The 13,527-nt window shown below is 45.0% G+C and overlaps 1 protein-coding gene across 19 annotated transcripts in view; it reads left to right on the forward strand.

Moving 5' to 3' along the window:
- The window catches only part of ANK1 (ankyrin 1), a 218,437-nt gene that overhangs the window by 59,812 nt on the left and 145,098 nt on the right, over positions 1-13,527 (forward strand). The gene's annotated exons all lie outside the window — the stretch shown is intronic.

Genomic DNA, 13,527 nt, shown 5'->3' on the forward strand with positions numbered 1-13,527 from the left:
CTTGATTTTGGCTCATGATCTCATGATCATGATCATGATTTCAGGTCATGATCTCACAGTTTATGATTCGAGCCCCAGGTCAGGTTCTGTGCTGACAGCGTGGAGCCTGCTTGGGACTCTCCCTCTCCCTCTCCCTCTGCCTCTCCTCTGCTCATGTTCTCTCTTTCCCTCTCTACATAAATAAATAAACATTAAAAAATTTAAAAGAAAAGAAATCCATTCATGTTGTTGTATCAATGGTTCGTTCCTGAGTGGTGATCCCACTGTATGGATGTGCCAGTGTTAATTCACTCACCCACCAAGGATATTTGAGTTGATTACAGTTTGGGGCATTTATAAATAAAGCTGTTATAAATATTTGCATACAGGTTTTTGTGCGAACATAGATTTCATTTATCTTGGTTGTATACCAAGCTGTGGGATTGCCGGGTTGTGTGCTAAGTATATGTTAAATGTTATAAGAAACTCTGGGCTTGACTGTTATCAGGGGGAACTGATGGGTTCCCACAGCCTCCCACACTTTTCAGATGAGAGCTGTTTGGATTTTTTTATAGATGGGAAAATGGAGATCCAGAGGGATGATGGAGATCCAAATGACTTGTCCAGAGTTTCAAAGAGAGTCAATGTCAGGTTCCAAGCCAGAACCTGGGTGTCCTGCCTCTCAGATCCCTGTTTTGTACCTACAATTTCCTTCAGCAGCTTTTGATGCAACTTTATTTTCTTGGGAGACCCTTTCTGGGACACTCTGGGCACCACTACTGAGCTTCTCCATCCACTGATGAGGAATGTGACCAAAAGGATTGATCCATTTGGTGAAGAAAAACAAGTATGTAAGCACAGCCACATCGATGAGCTGAATTACTCTTCAGGTGTTATGAGAGTACTTTAGACACAGGCCTTGCCTTGGTTATTTGACATGATGGAGTCGTTTGCAACCTTATTCTTGTCTGATTCATCTACAAAATTATTCTTCTGAGATCTTCTCAAGCAGAACGGACACACACTGGTTTTTTGTGTTTTTCCTTGGACACCGGATACTGTTTGCATTGTCTTGTTCAGTTCTGACTACATCTGCCTTGCACCTGCCATTTGGGTTTTCTGTCCTATCCCTGGAAGTTCTGATCTCAGAGAGGCCTTCCTTTATCTGCTCCAAGTTTACAGTCAAGACACCGGGTCCTGAGACTCCCTGGGAATCTTGGCTTTACCACAATCCCAGCTTTTGAGCATTTCAGTGGAGGATTGTTATTTGTGTTGTCATTGTTATGTAGGTCACTTTTTCTTTGGAGCCAGTTGATGGGGTTTTATTATCTGTGGAAAGCAGCCATACAGAATGGAGAATACTTCTGATTGTTGATTTTGCTTTAAAATAGTTTCCTATTTTAATAAGCCTCATCAGGAGCAGATGACCCCAGGGAGGAACTGCATGCTTATCTGGTAACCTATGTACTTTGTAGAAGTTTGTGTATTTTGAAGAAAAAGAGAGGCGTCTTTAGATGCCTGGCATGGGGGCATATATTGGGCTGTCCCAGCTTGACAGGCACATGACTGGAGATGAGTTGGGCAATGGCTGAGTGGATGTTTTCGGTTGGATTCGTAGAGGCACAAAATTAGAATCAACAAATATTTAGTACTCAGGGTGTGCCAGGCAAAATGCACTAGATACTTTCATTTATATCGCCTGGGGAATCTCTAGACAAAGAGAGGGAAACCTCACTTATAAAAGCAAAATAATTTGCCACATCAGATTTTTCTTGTAAAAAACCACTTAGGCAACGGCAGTCTTTTATTTTTTTTTATTTTTTATTTTTTTTAATTTTTTTTTAATGTTTATTTATTTTTCACAGAGAGAGAGAGAGACAGAGCATAAGTGGGGGAGGGGCAGAGAGAGAGGGAGACACAGAATCCGAAGCAGGCTCCAGGCTCTGAGCTGTCCGCACAGAGCCCGGCACGGGGCTCGAACTCACAAACCGTGAGATCATGACCTGAGCTGAAGTCGGTTGCTCAACCAACTGAGCCACCCAGGCGCCCCAACGGCAGTCTTTTAAATGATCAGGTCCTCCAGGGCACATTGAACTGAGAATTCAAAAAGAGAATCTGAATTTTGGAAGACTCTTTATCCTAGGGAACTGGAAGTGGCAGATCTTGTAGAATGGGGTGGACAAGGAGAAAGTAGAGCTTCATGGTGAAGATTGGGACTCCAGAGTCAAATGCCAGGGTTCAAATCCAGCTCTAGTCACTGCAGTGAAACCTCGAGCAAGTAACACTTAGCCTCTCTGAGCCTCAGTTTCTGCATCTGCCCAATGGGGGTGGTGCTGGCTTCACTCATGAGGTTGTAATGAGGATTAGGTGATGTATCTGTAGCCCCTCAGAAACATTGGCTAAGATCACAAAGCCACAAGAAGAAACCTCAGATTTATTTTTCTAGGAAATGAGACAGTTGAGGTTTTCCCTTGAAGCCTTGTGGAGGAAGCTTCTGAAAACCGACTCACAGATCCAGGAAGGTGCTTCCTCAAATGCCCCTGATGTGTAAACGGTGGTTTCCATAGAAAGTGAAGGAAGGTTCGGAGGTGACATCAGCAAGACAGTGGCAAGCTATGCAGTGAGCAGGGCTCGCTCCCCACCACAACCCCTCACTAACTGTTCTAAATTTGGGTCAGAATATAATTTATTCTATTTTATTTTAAACACTGAGTCGCCCCAGCTTTGAGGTCACTGGGACCCAGATGGTCCAGTGGTCGCCAGGGGGCATTCTGGGGAGGGCAGGCGGAGTCGGGGTGAGTGGGGGCTCTGCCCTTGGACCAGAGAAGGGAAGTAGTGTCCCTGTGGGTCTCAGCAGGTAGCCAAGCCGATGGGGCTTCTGCTGGAGCCTGTCCTTGCCTGCTGTCTTCAGGGTTCCCCAGGGGATTAGCAGCCTGCCAGCACCTTCCCTCCCCCGCACTGATTTTATAGTGTCCACTGATGCTCTTATGCATGGTCTTCTCCAACCTTCTGTGGAACAACTTCAGGGAAATGAAAAGTAACTCCCCCAGCAAAGATGTAAAGGACTGTGAAGCGTGCAGGAGAAACAATGCCTATTTTTGTTACAAGTGCCCTCTCCCCGGCTCTGTCACTGCAGTGTGAGCAGGAATAATCCAATTAATGGTGGCACCCAAGGGCATAGTGTGCTACTGTTTCAAGGACACAAGCGCCCTCTGTATCAGACTCACCACAGAGGAATAGACAAAATGTACTTGGAGCACAGAGAAGAAGACTCATTTATCTGGTGGTGTTGATGATGCTGATGCTGATGAGAATTACAAGGAAAGACAGGCTTCATGGAAGAGGTGACGCCAGGGCTGTTTAAGAGAAGGGAGGTCAGGCAGGAAATAGAGGCTGATGGCCACACAGATGGAACCTGCCATCCCCCACCCCCATCGCACACCTTAGATTGGAACTTTCAAATTTGGAATATGGAGATGGTGAAGGTTAAGAAGGTATTTCACAGAATGTTGGACCGTGAGCTAAAAGGAGGCCACAGTGCATGTGCAAATGAGGAAAAGTGGCCCAGAGAGGTAAAGTGACTTGTCAAAGTCACACAGCTAAGCAAGTGCAGGGTCAGGGCTGGGGAGCAGTTTGCCGGTGGGGGGGGGATGGTGGGGGCTCTGGAAGGAAGAGGGAGAGGGAGAGGCATCCAGACTTCCCGTCCCCTCTTCCTCCTCCAGCACCACAGCCTTTGATACGCAGTGAAGCATTAAACAGGAGGTGACAGAGGACTGGTAACTCCAAATGGATGGCCAGGGGCTGGGATTGGAATGTCCCTAGCAAGCGAGGGAGAAAGTGTCCTTTTCAGTTTCTGGGACCTTGGGACTGAACTGGATTCGTGAATGATCTCACTAAGCTATTAATAATAATAGGAAGCCACTCTTTCTTACTCCAGCTGGTGTGTGTGTGTGTGTGGGGGGGTTGTGTGTGTGTGTGTGTGTGTGAGTGCGTGTGTGTGCGTGTGTGTGAGTGTGTGTGTGTGTGCATTTATATTTGGGAGCAGAGGGAATCGCCTTTGTAAAATGGGGCCAGAAAAATGCCACTTTAATGCTAGAAAATAACTGTCATGAATTTGCAATCCTTTCTAACCTACATTTTTTTTTAAAGACCTTTTAATTTTATTTATTTTTAAGTTGTGAAGGGTGTGAGGAGAGTTTGTCTCTTATTACTTCTTTTATTGATGCTCGAATCCTTCGGCTCCAGGGTGGCTCAGCCGTGATACAAGTCCAGCCCGGGTCCAGGGTGGTTCTGGCCTTCCATCAATGCTCTTTAGGGAACCGCACTTATGTCTACACTAGCCAAGGGAAGGGTTGAATTATGAAGTTACAAGATGTGAGACTCATGCTTTTCTAGGAAGCACTTGACAAAAGTGCACCATGAGCTTGGTCTTTATTCCAGCTTCTGGCGGTTCTGAGAATTTCCACTTTTGCATAGAAACACCAACACCAAAAGGTGGGGGTGTGGGGGTGGAGGGCTGTGGGGGGCGGGGGGAGGTCATGGACTCTGCAAAATAAGAAATGATCTGGAAATCAGCAAGTACCGTGTGAGACATGGTTGCTGACCTTTAGGGGCTTCCATTAATTCTAGGGACATAAGACCAATTCTCCAAGTTATTAGAAAAGACAAGACAATATATCAAGCACCGAATTATGCAATCTGTATAACGAAGGCTGAACATATTGACAGGAACAAAATTAGTACAGACTGAGATTATTAAGCAAGGCTATCAGGACAGGGAATTGAGGGTGGGGGGAAGGTTTAGGTGGTAGAGAGGACGGAACGATATGAGAAGAACGGCATGCCTGAGATACAGAAACGAGAATAAGAGGGATGTGTTTACTGTTGTAGTGAGGCTTGATAAAAATGACAGAATACACACTATTATACATGGTGTAAATCCAATTTTGAAAAAAATATGTTTTATTCATATGCCACGAAAAAAGACTGTAAGCAAATGTATCAAAATATAAATAATGTTTATCACATGGGAGGGATTTATGGGTAATTTTCAGTTTTCTTTTTGCTTGGTATCTTCTGTTTCCAGTGAAATGATTTATTAGTATAATGACAAAAAAAACCACAACAAAGCCATTGCTCATTATTAAGAAAGGGGTGGGCTCGGGTGCTGGTGGAGCAGTGAGTACGCAGCCGCCCTGGGGAGGGTGTGCCTGGGGAGAGATACTCAGCTCAGCACCGGGCACTTCGGGGCCTGGAAAGGCCAGCTCCAGGCAGCGGAAAGATAGGCCAGTGGGCGGGTGGGTTCCTCGGTGGAGCCCTGTCCAGCACTAGTGAGCAGGGAGAGCTGGGGAGGAAAGGGCTTGCTCCGAGGCTCTGACAAGAGTGAATGGTTCAGACTCCAGGGTGGGGCTCCAACCCTGGGCCCCAGCAGGGTCACAGATGGTGAGATGGGCCAGAGAAACCTGCCTGGAAAACTAAGACAATCTCACAGGCATGAAAGGGAGGATAAAGAATCTACCAAGGGACATATCAGGGGCCCTGAGAGGCCCTGAAATGACCTTTCCTATCTCTAGGATTGGATGCCCTCATCAGCACGCAGTTCTCAAGTTGGCAGGTTTCTTTGGATTGGGACTTCGAGGGATGAGCTGGTGATCTCCTGTGTATACTCACTAGTGGATAGGATAAGGGGTGAGGTGGACGTGAGATCCCATTGTCCTGTCCAAAATCTCCACCTGTAAAGGTGGGGTTGTTCTCTAGTGCTGAGCGTGTGCCTAGTGGCTCTCTGGGAAGCTTGCCTCGGCCGACAGGAGCTGGTTCTCAGGGCAGCTGCCACACCGTGACACTGGTCATAGGGGCTGCATCCAGAGAGGGCCCTTTTGGGCATCGCATGGCTATTTCCAGGTATGAAAGAGGTACCACGGCCACATTGTGCTTGGGACAGAATCAGTACTAACACCACCCCTCACCTGACTGGGACACGTTTGCTCTACCAAGATGCATCCATCTAAAGGCCTAATGAAACAGTGCATTTTAACAGGTAAAAATCACTCTGACCCATGTACAGTGGGTGCTGAAGGGTGGTTCTCCCACCCAGAATGGAGGCTCGATCAATGAGCATCACTGCCATGAGCGTGATCAACGGGAAGGCGTGACCCAGAGGCTAATTCTAGGGGAAGGGCAGAGGCTGAGGAAGCTCCACAACTTACCAGCAGCTGCAATGAAAGAATAATGGAGTATTGATCATTCATATTCATAGAAGTGTTTTTATTTACCTAATCCAAAGGACAAGAACACCGTGAACTGGAAAATCTTTTTAGCCAGAAGACTGTGTGACAGGAAATTGGAATGGCTGAAATGTCACATTGGGTTACTCTGCCTGTAATTTGTGAAATTTGCCTCACTTTCTTGCTGCACCCACCATAACCAGTGGGCAGCAAGAAGCCCTCACCCTTGAGTAGACAGCCTGTGTGGGGAAGGCAGGCCCTGGAGCCAGATGGAGCGGTCTGAAGCCAGCCTTCCCCGCCAGCGGCTGTGTGTGGACAGAAACGTGAAGGCTTGCAGTCTCTTTAGCATGAACTCCTACGCGGATGCCTCCATAACTAAACTCCCTTGGATGGGACTCAAGGGCTCTGTTCTGAACGCTGTTGTCTAGAAAATAAGACCTATGAAGGTGGTGTTGAACTTCCCGCCTTTCCAACACATTCCATCCACGGTCTCTGGGGAGAACTCAGGCGTTCGTGACTATGCCCCACTCTAGAATCACAGTATCCATCATTGCTGTGCCTCCTAACAGCTCAGTGAGTTTTCTGTAGAAATAGTGAAATGAAAGCAGTAAGAATTTGCAAGTCTGAAAACAATTCTGCAAAGGAATCATTTTTCATTTAGTTTGTGCTGACATCTTTTGAGGACTGAGAAGTGAGGGGATTTTCTTTTATATTACAATTAATCACTGCACAGAAAGCATTGTATGTGCTTTATAAATATATGTTGCATGGATGAGTTAATGAACCAAAGTGATAGTAGTTATGTAATAACATGACATAGTTTTTAAGTTTAAAAATACTCAAAATGAGAGCTTTCTGGGTGGCTCAGTCAGTTAAGTGTCTGACTTCAGCTCAAGTCATGATCTTGAGGTTTGTGAGTTCGAGTGCCGTGTTGGGCTCTGTGTTGACAGCTCAGAGCCTGGGTCCTGCTTCAGATTCTATGTCTCCCTCTCTCTCTGTCCCTCCCCCACTCATGCTCTGTCTCTCTTTCTCAAAAATAAATAAACATTAAAATAATTTAATAAAAAATACTCAAAATGATACTTTATTCTGCTTAGGGATACATTATATACATATGTTATAAAGGTGTATAGAAGGGTGTGGAGTGATAAGTACACAATATATTTGGGTGGGGAGGGAGGTGCAGAAGGCAGATTTAACAGTTTGCAATGTTTTATTTCTTGAGCTGAGTGCTAGCTACATAGCTGTGTATTGTATTTTTCTTTGTCCTTTTCTGCATGTCTTAAATATTGCATGATACATTTTAAATATAAATAAAACTACATTTAAAAATATCTCAAATATAAAGATCGCTTCACTGTAGGAAAAAGTGGAGGGCAGAAAAGTTGAGTTAATATGTCTGCTTCTTCCCTAAGTTGGATGTTTTTTTTCTCATCTTGCTCATTAATGCCCACTCCCTTTCTTATCTATACCAACCATTCTCTCTCCCTAGATTGTCCCTTCCAGCGTTTCTAAGTAATTATATCTTCAACTACCTGCTAGAAGAAAAATACTTCCATGCATCAATATGGAGGCTCTTGAGATCCAAGTGGCGTTATTTCATGTAGTCACCATCTTCTAAGTAAAAGAGAAGGCACCCTACGGGAGAGGAGATGGACGTTGGTTGGGCACCAGTTCTGTGCCTCATTACACTCATTACACATATCACCTCATGAAATCCTCATAACGGCCTGAGATATAAGTATCAGCTTTCCTGTTTTATATGAGCAATGGAGGCTCTGCGGTGCTCAGCAACTTGCCCAGGATTGGGTGCCCGTGGGAGGGGGATCCCCAATCACAGTCTATGGCAGAAAGGGGCTCACACCCAGATGGCCCTGTCCTCCCATGCCCTTTCTCTGTGCTTCTGATAAATGTGTGACCAGTGGCATACATTTGGGAGGTGTCTGGGGAGCTAAAGATACAAGCCCATGGTGGTTCCCTGTAGGGGAATTGGCTCATTACCTTTATGATAAGCTTTGGTCCTGTGGTCTCCAAAGTGGGATCCATGTACCCCAGCGGTGTGCAAGAAGAGGTAGCAAGACGATATCTCATCTTTTTAAGATTTTCTATTTCATCATATGCTTTATAATGTACATAATATGTTCACAGTATTACTTGTATATGATTTATAGATAAATAATGCATATATTGAAGGTATATGCTCAAAAATATTTTTATTGATGGGAGTGTGCAGTTTAAAAAAAATTTGGAGATTTTGCAGACTCCGCTCAGCTGAACTGATCCACCTTGTTTCAGACCAGCCATTGTGTTAGTACACAAGTGTTGAATGGGCTCAGGTCTCCTTGTCCAGACCATGTCCTTCCCGGTGCCTGGTAAACTTGGGCACGTGGCTGCAGAGACACTCTTGGGACTATTGGCAAAGTCCTGAAGAACCGCTGAGGAGATTGGAAGCAGGTTAGGTGTCTCACTCTTCAAGAAAGCAGATTTCACAATGCCAAATTCCTGACAAAAATTTAGAATGGATTATTAAACAGATGGTCTCTGGCACCTAGCATGGGTTCACCAGGAATGAGCCATGCCAAAATAAACTCATTTACTTTATAATGCCCGACAATAATTTATTGAGAAAAATAATTCATTCATTCATTTTTTGGGTGTGCATGCATACATTCATGGTCCACTTGACCAGTAATTACTGAGGATCTATTATGCTTAGAGCCGTGTGCTTGGATGACATCAGCGATGAACGTATCGCAGTCTCTGTCTCCAAAGAGCTCTCCTTTTAATAAAGGAGACAAACATGTACACAGATAACAATAAAATAAAGTATTTCTTAAGTGCCACATGGTGGTTATATTATAAACAGAGTGACTATATTACAAACAAATGGCCCAGCATTCAGCAAAAGGAGACTACTGTAGGGACAGGGACTCCTGACAACACTACCGTCCATTTAGCAAGGAAAGAAAACACGAGAGCTCTACTTATAGTTATCTTCTAATATAAAATTTTGATTTTATATTTTGTATATGTCTTATATTGGCAGAGTCTCTCATAATGTCTTTGTAGACAACATGAAAAAGAAGTTGAAGACATTTGGGTTGGACGATAATAGTTAAGTGACTTGAACAACTAACTAGTTGGACACCTATACCCACAGTGGTACATGGGCCCATATCAACCCACAGAGGGTTCCAGTAATGTGCTGCTGGGCCCCTCTGCAGCCATGGACTAGTTAACCTTCCAGTTTACTGCTTGCTTGCAGACACAGCATATTTATTTAACTATGTGTGTGTGTGTGGAACATTAAATATATTCGGACATGGAGATCATAACTGTGTTCTATCTGGTGTTAGCATGTATCTGGAGTGTTGCGTCAGGATGTCCAGATGAAAGACCATGAGAAATGTGGACACGCTAAAAGTCTGCTTGGAGAAATGAGAATAGATAATAAAGACAGCCAGGTTTACTGAGCACATACTATGTGCAGGCACCATGGTGAGCACTGTCCATGCACGATCTCCTTTCGTCCTCCAGGTGGGAATACCCACCCTGGGCAGGGCCTGGGCTCTTGGTATGGAAGGGAGGCCGTCTGAGGGATGTGGGGCAGCCACCGCCCTCTTTGGGGATTGAAGCCGAGAGGAAGGTGGTGGTGGGCAGAACCGGGACCAAAGGGAGGGAGCTCTTGTGTGCGAGGAAGGAACTTCTGAGCCTCTGGGACAATGTTGTTCTGGAAGGTCAAGGGGAGGCAGCCCCACTACCCGCCAGGGATGTCAGAAGAAAAGACTCCGGCACTAGATGACCTTTGAGGTCCGTTCCCACTTTGAGTTCTATGATCCTGTGTGAAACGAAGGGCCTGTAGTCCGTTTGCATGCAGACGGTGGGTTTGAGGGCCATTAAGAGGGACACTGATCTGGCTTCAGGGTGGCCTCCGTGGAGGAGCTACAGATGGCTTCCCTGTGGAAAGCCAGTTCCTTTCCAGAGAGGCCAGATCCGCGCCCTGAGGGAAGGGCGGAGCAAGTCTGAGTGGCTACAGCCTGGGACTTACCTTTCAGAGGAGAATAAAAACCAGCCTTCCACCTTCATACCTTCTAATGTGAAACTTTAGATTCACTGATTATTCAGCTGAATTTTGAACATTCAGCATTTGTCAGGATGGCTGACTTCCTCCCCAAACACTGCCTCATTTAGGAAATGCCAGACTATAAATAATCAGACTATCTGTGCCGCATCTGAAAGCATAAGCTGAAGAGTTTGAGTCTAAAATGCCTTCTGGGCTGCAGAATGACCCTGAGACAGAGTATTCAACTTTAAACATTATCATTAAATTTTGGGATTTTTTCTACATTTTATTTATTTTAGAGAGAGAGAGAGAGCACAAGTGGGGGAGAGGCAGAGAGAGAGGGAGACACAGAATCCGAAGCAGGCTCCAGGGCCTGAGCTGTCAGCACAGAGCCCAACGCAGGGCTCGAACTCACAAACTGTGAGATCCTGACCTGAGCCGAAGTCGGACGCTCAACCGACTGAGCCACCCAGGGGCCCCAAACATTATTATCAGGTAGGCAGTAAAGCTAGAACTTTAGGAAACCCAAAGCAAAATTCTCTCTCCCTCTCCCTCTCTCTGTTTCCCTCTTTCTCTTCTCTTCCAACCACCACCCCTCTACCCACACATCCATCGGATACCCGGTAGGAGAACTCTAGTGATCAATTCACCCTCAATAACATGGTTAATTTATGTTCACAAAGCGGCGTGAGAATCTAGGATTTAGTCAGAAGAACAGACTCCAGCTTTAGTCATGGGCAACTCAGTACAATTTTCTGAGTTGCAGTTTCTCCCTTTGTAAAACAGAAATAATAATAAATATTTTAATTTTATTCATTTTTGAGAGAGAGAGAGAGAAAGAGCATGAGCAAGTGGGGGGAGGGGCAGAGAGAGAGGGAGATACAGAATCTGAAGCAGGCTCCAGGCTCTGAGCTGTCAGCACAGAGCCTGACCCAGGGCTCGAACCTGTGAACTGTGAGATCATGACCTGAGCTGAAGTTGGATGCTTAACCGACTGAGCCACCCAGGTACCCCAGAAATAATTTTTAATGATAATAAAAATCCCAGGATTGTTTTGAGTATTACACATATAGTGTATGTCATTATGTTTGCAAGTTGCAAATTGCTCTACAAATGTACATTATTACCATGATTATCATAAGACGGAAACCTCCTGCTGGTTTGAAGGTTTTTTACCGAGGTGCGTATTTGGTGTAAATGTACTGTTTGTTTTATGGATCCTCAAAGGACTGGGATAATTAGGTAAATAAATCTCTGCTAAGCCAGCATATGGAACGACCAAACCAGGTGGTCATGTCTTTAACTATCAATATGCACAAAGAAGATATAAGCTGTAAGGGAGGAGATCACAGTGGGGACTAAGAACTACTGTCCAGCTAAGGACAGTTCTTGAAAGGGTGTCATCAGGGGAGTGCAGGCCCTGGATGGAGCCACATTGAGGTGGTCTGATGTCAGGCCCCCAGACCGCCAAGGCAGGAGACTCACAGGACAGGCATAGCTGGGTGAGTGGTGTGGGATGGTAATCCTACAGTAAAAAGTCTGCTTATCAAAGAGTTAAAAAAACAATAATAACAAATACCCAAGGCTAACCAGGTGCGGGAAGTTGTATTTTTCTGGAGGAAAATTGGAAGTGCCCATGAAACCTCAAAAATGTTTATGAACTTGGATGTTAGCCAGTCTAGAAAAGTATCTGGGAAAGAACCTAAGGAAATAATAACAATATTAATAACATTAATATTATTAATAATATTAATAATTACAATATTAATATTTACAATATTAATTGTAACATTGTTCAAATCAGCCCCCCAAAATTGGGAAGAATCTAAGTGTTTAGTGATAGGGAACAGGTTAAATGAAATAGCAAACACCCTTAGGATGCTTTCTGCAGGCACTAAGAGATGTCACAGATGTGAATTTTTCTCACGTGAAAAAACATCATGATATGCTATTAACAAAAGCAGGTTATAAAATGTCATGACTTCTATTTTTGAAACCATAGGTATTCTTATGTGTATTATGTATGCATTTTTAAAAGTCTGCAGGGATAATCACTAGAAAAATAACAGCAGCTAACACTGCCTGAGCACTTGTTGTGGGGCAGGGCTTTACACATGTGTTACCCCCAGTTACTCCTCCCACGCCCCCCCCCCCCAACTCCCAAATCTCCCACTGGAGGGAGCATTCATACTCTCTCTGGGACTGAGAGAAATTAGTAAGGTGCCCCAAGGTCATGTAGCTGCTGAGTGGCAGAACACAGGTCTGTCTGACTCCAAAGCCTGGGTTCATGACCCTGCTTCGATATAATCTTCCATTTGCAATAGTGGTTATATTCAGACAGTAAGATGACGAGTTATTTTATCATTTTTCCAAACTATCTGATTATAAAAAAACAAACCCTTTTATCTTATGATAAATTCCCATTTCCTGTGTATTTAAAGAAATAAGTGTGTTCCCCCCAGTTGGCTAGGGTGGGGAAGTCAACCTGGGGAAATCCATGGATGCCCAAGGAGGTGAGTGGGCATGAGAGGCTACTGCAATTTTGGACACTGCCAGAAAAGCCCCCATCTTCGTGAAGTGTCAGGAACAAGGGAATACATAAATTAGGTCATTTGTCACTTTTGGCATGTATTATCTAGAAGCATGATTATGGTGTAGGTTGATGATGATAATAAAGTGCGTTTAGATGGATCACTTATTGAGATCCTCATAAATATCCTGGGCAGCAAGCAGAGAAGGTATTTTTGTACCATTTTACGGATGAGGAGGACTGAGGCCCAGAAAGAGTAAGCAGCAGGTTCCGGGTTCTGTAGCCTGAGGTAACAAAGGCTCAGTTCAAATTGAGATGGTCTGACTCCCAGTCCAGTGTTTTCTTCATGACAAGGGGCTTTCAGGAAAGTTGTTCCAGCACTGAAACGACCCCATGGGAGTTTGGGTGGGACTGGAAGGTGCAGGGTTCAGGGTGGGTGGGTAGCAGAGAGCCACAGAGCACTGTGCTCAGAGCAGGCACTGATCCTCCCCTGCACTCATCCTCCACTGCACTGATCCTCCCCTGCAGAAAACCCTTTATGGTCTGGCCTCAGGGTAGATGCTGCTGACCTGGGAAGTGGCCCCAACAAACTCCCTCTCCAGAAAAGGGCTCCATTCCCCCTCCCTCCTTCTTCTCTCCCCCTCTCCTTTCCCCTCCTTTCTCCACCTTCTCCTCTTTCACTCCACCCCACCTTCTCCTAGAAAGAGAACCAGTGCTCCCCTTTTTCTCCT

The sequence above is a fragment of the Neofelis nebulosa genome, chromosome 3, assembly GCF_028018385.1.
Source record: "Neofelis nebulosa isolate mNeoNeb1 chromosome 3, mNeoNeb1.pri, whole genome shotgun sequence".
Classification (NCBI taxonomy): Eukaryota; Metazoa; Chordata; class Mammalia; order Carnivora; family Felidae; genus Neofelis; species Neofelis nebulosa.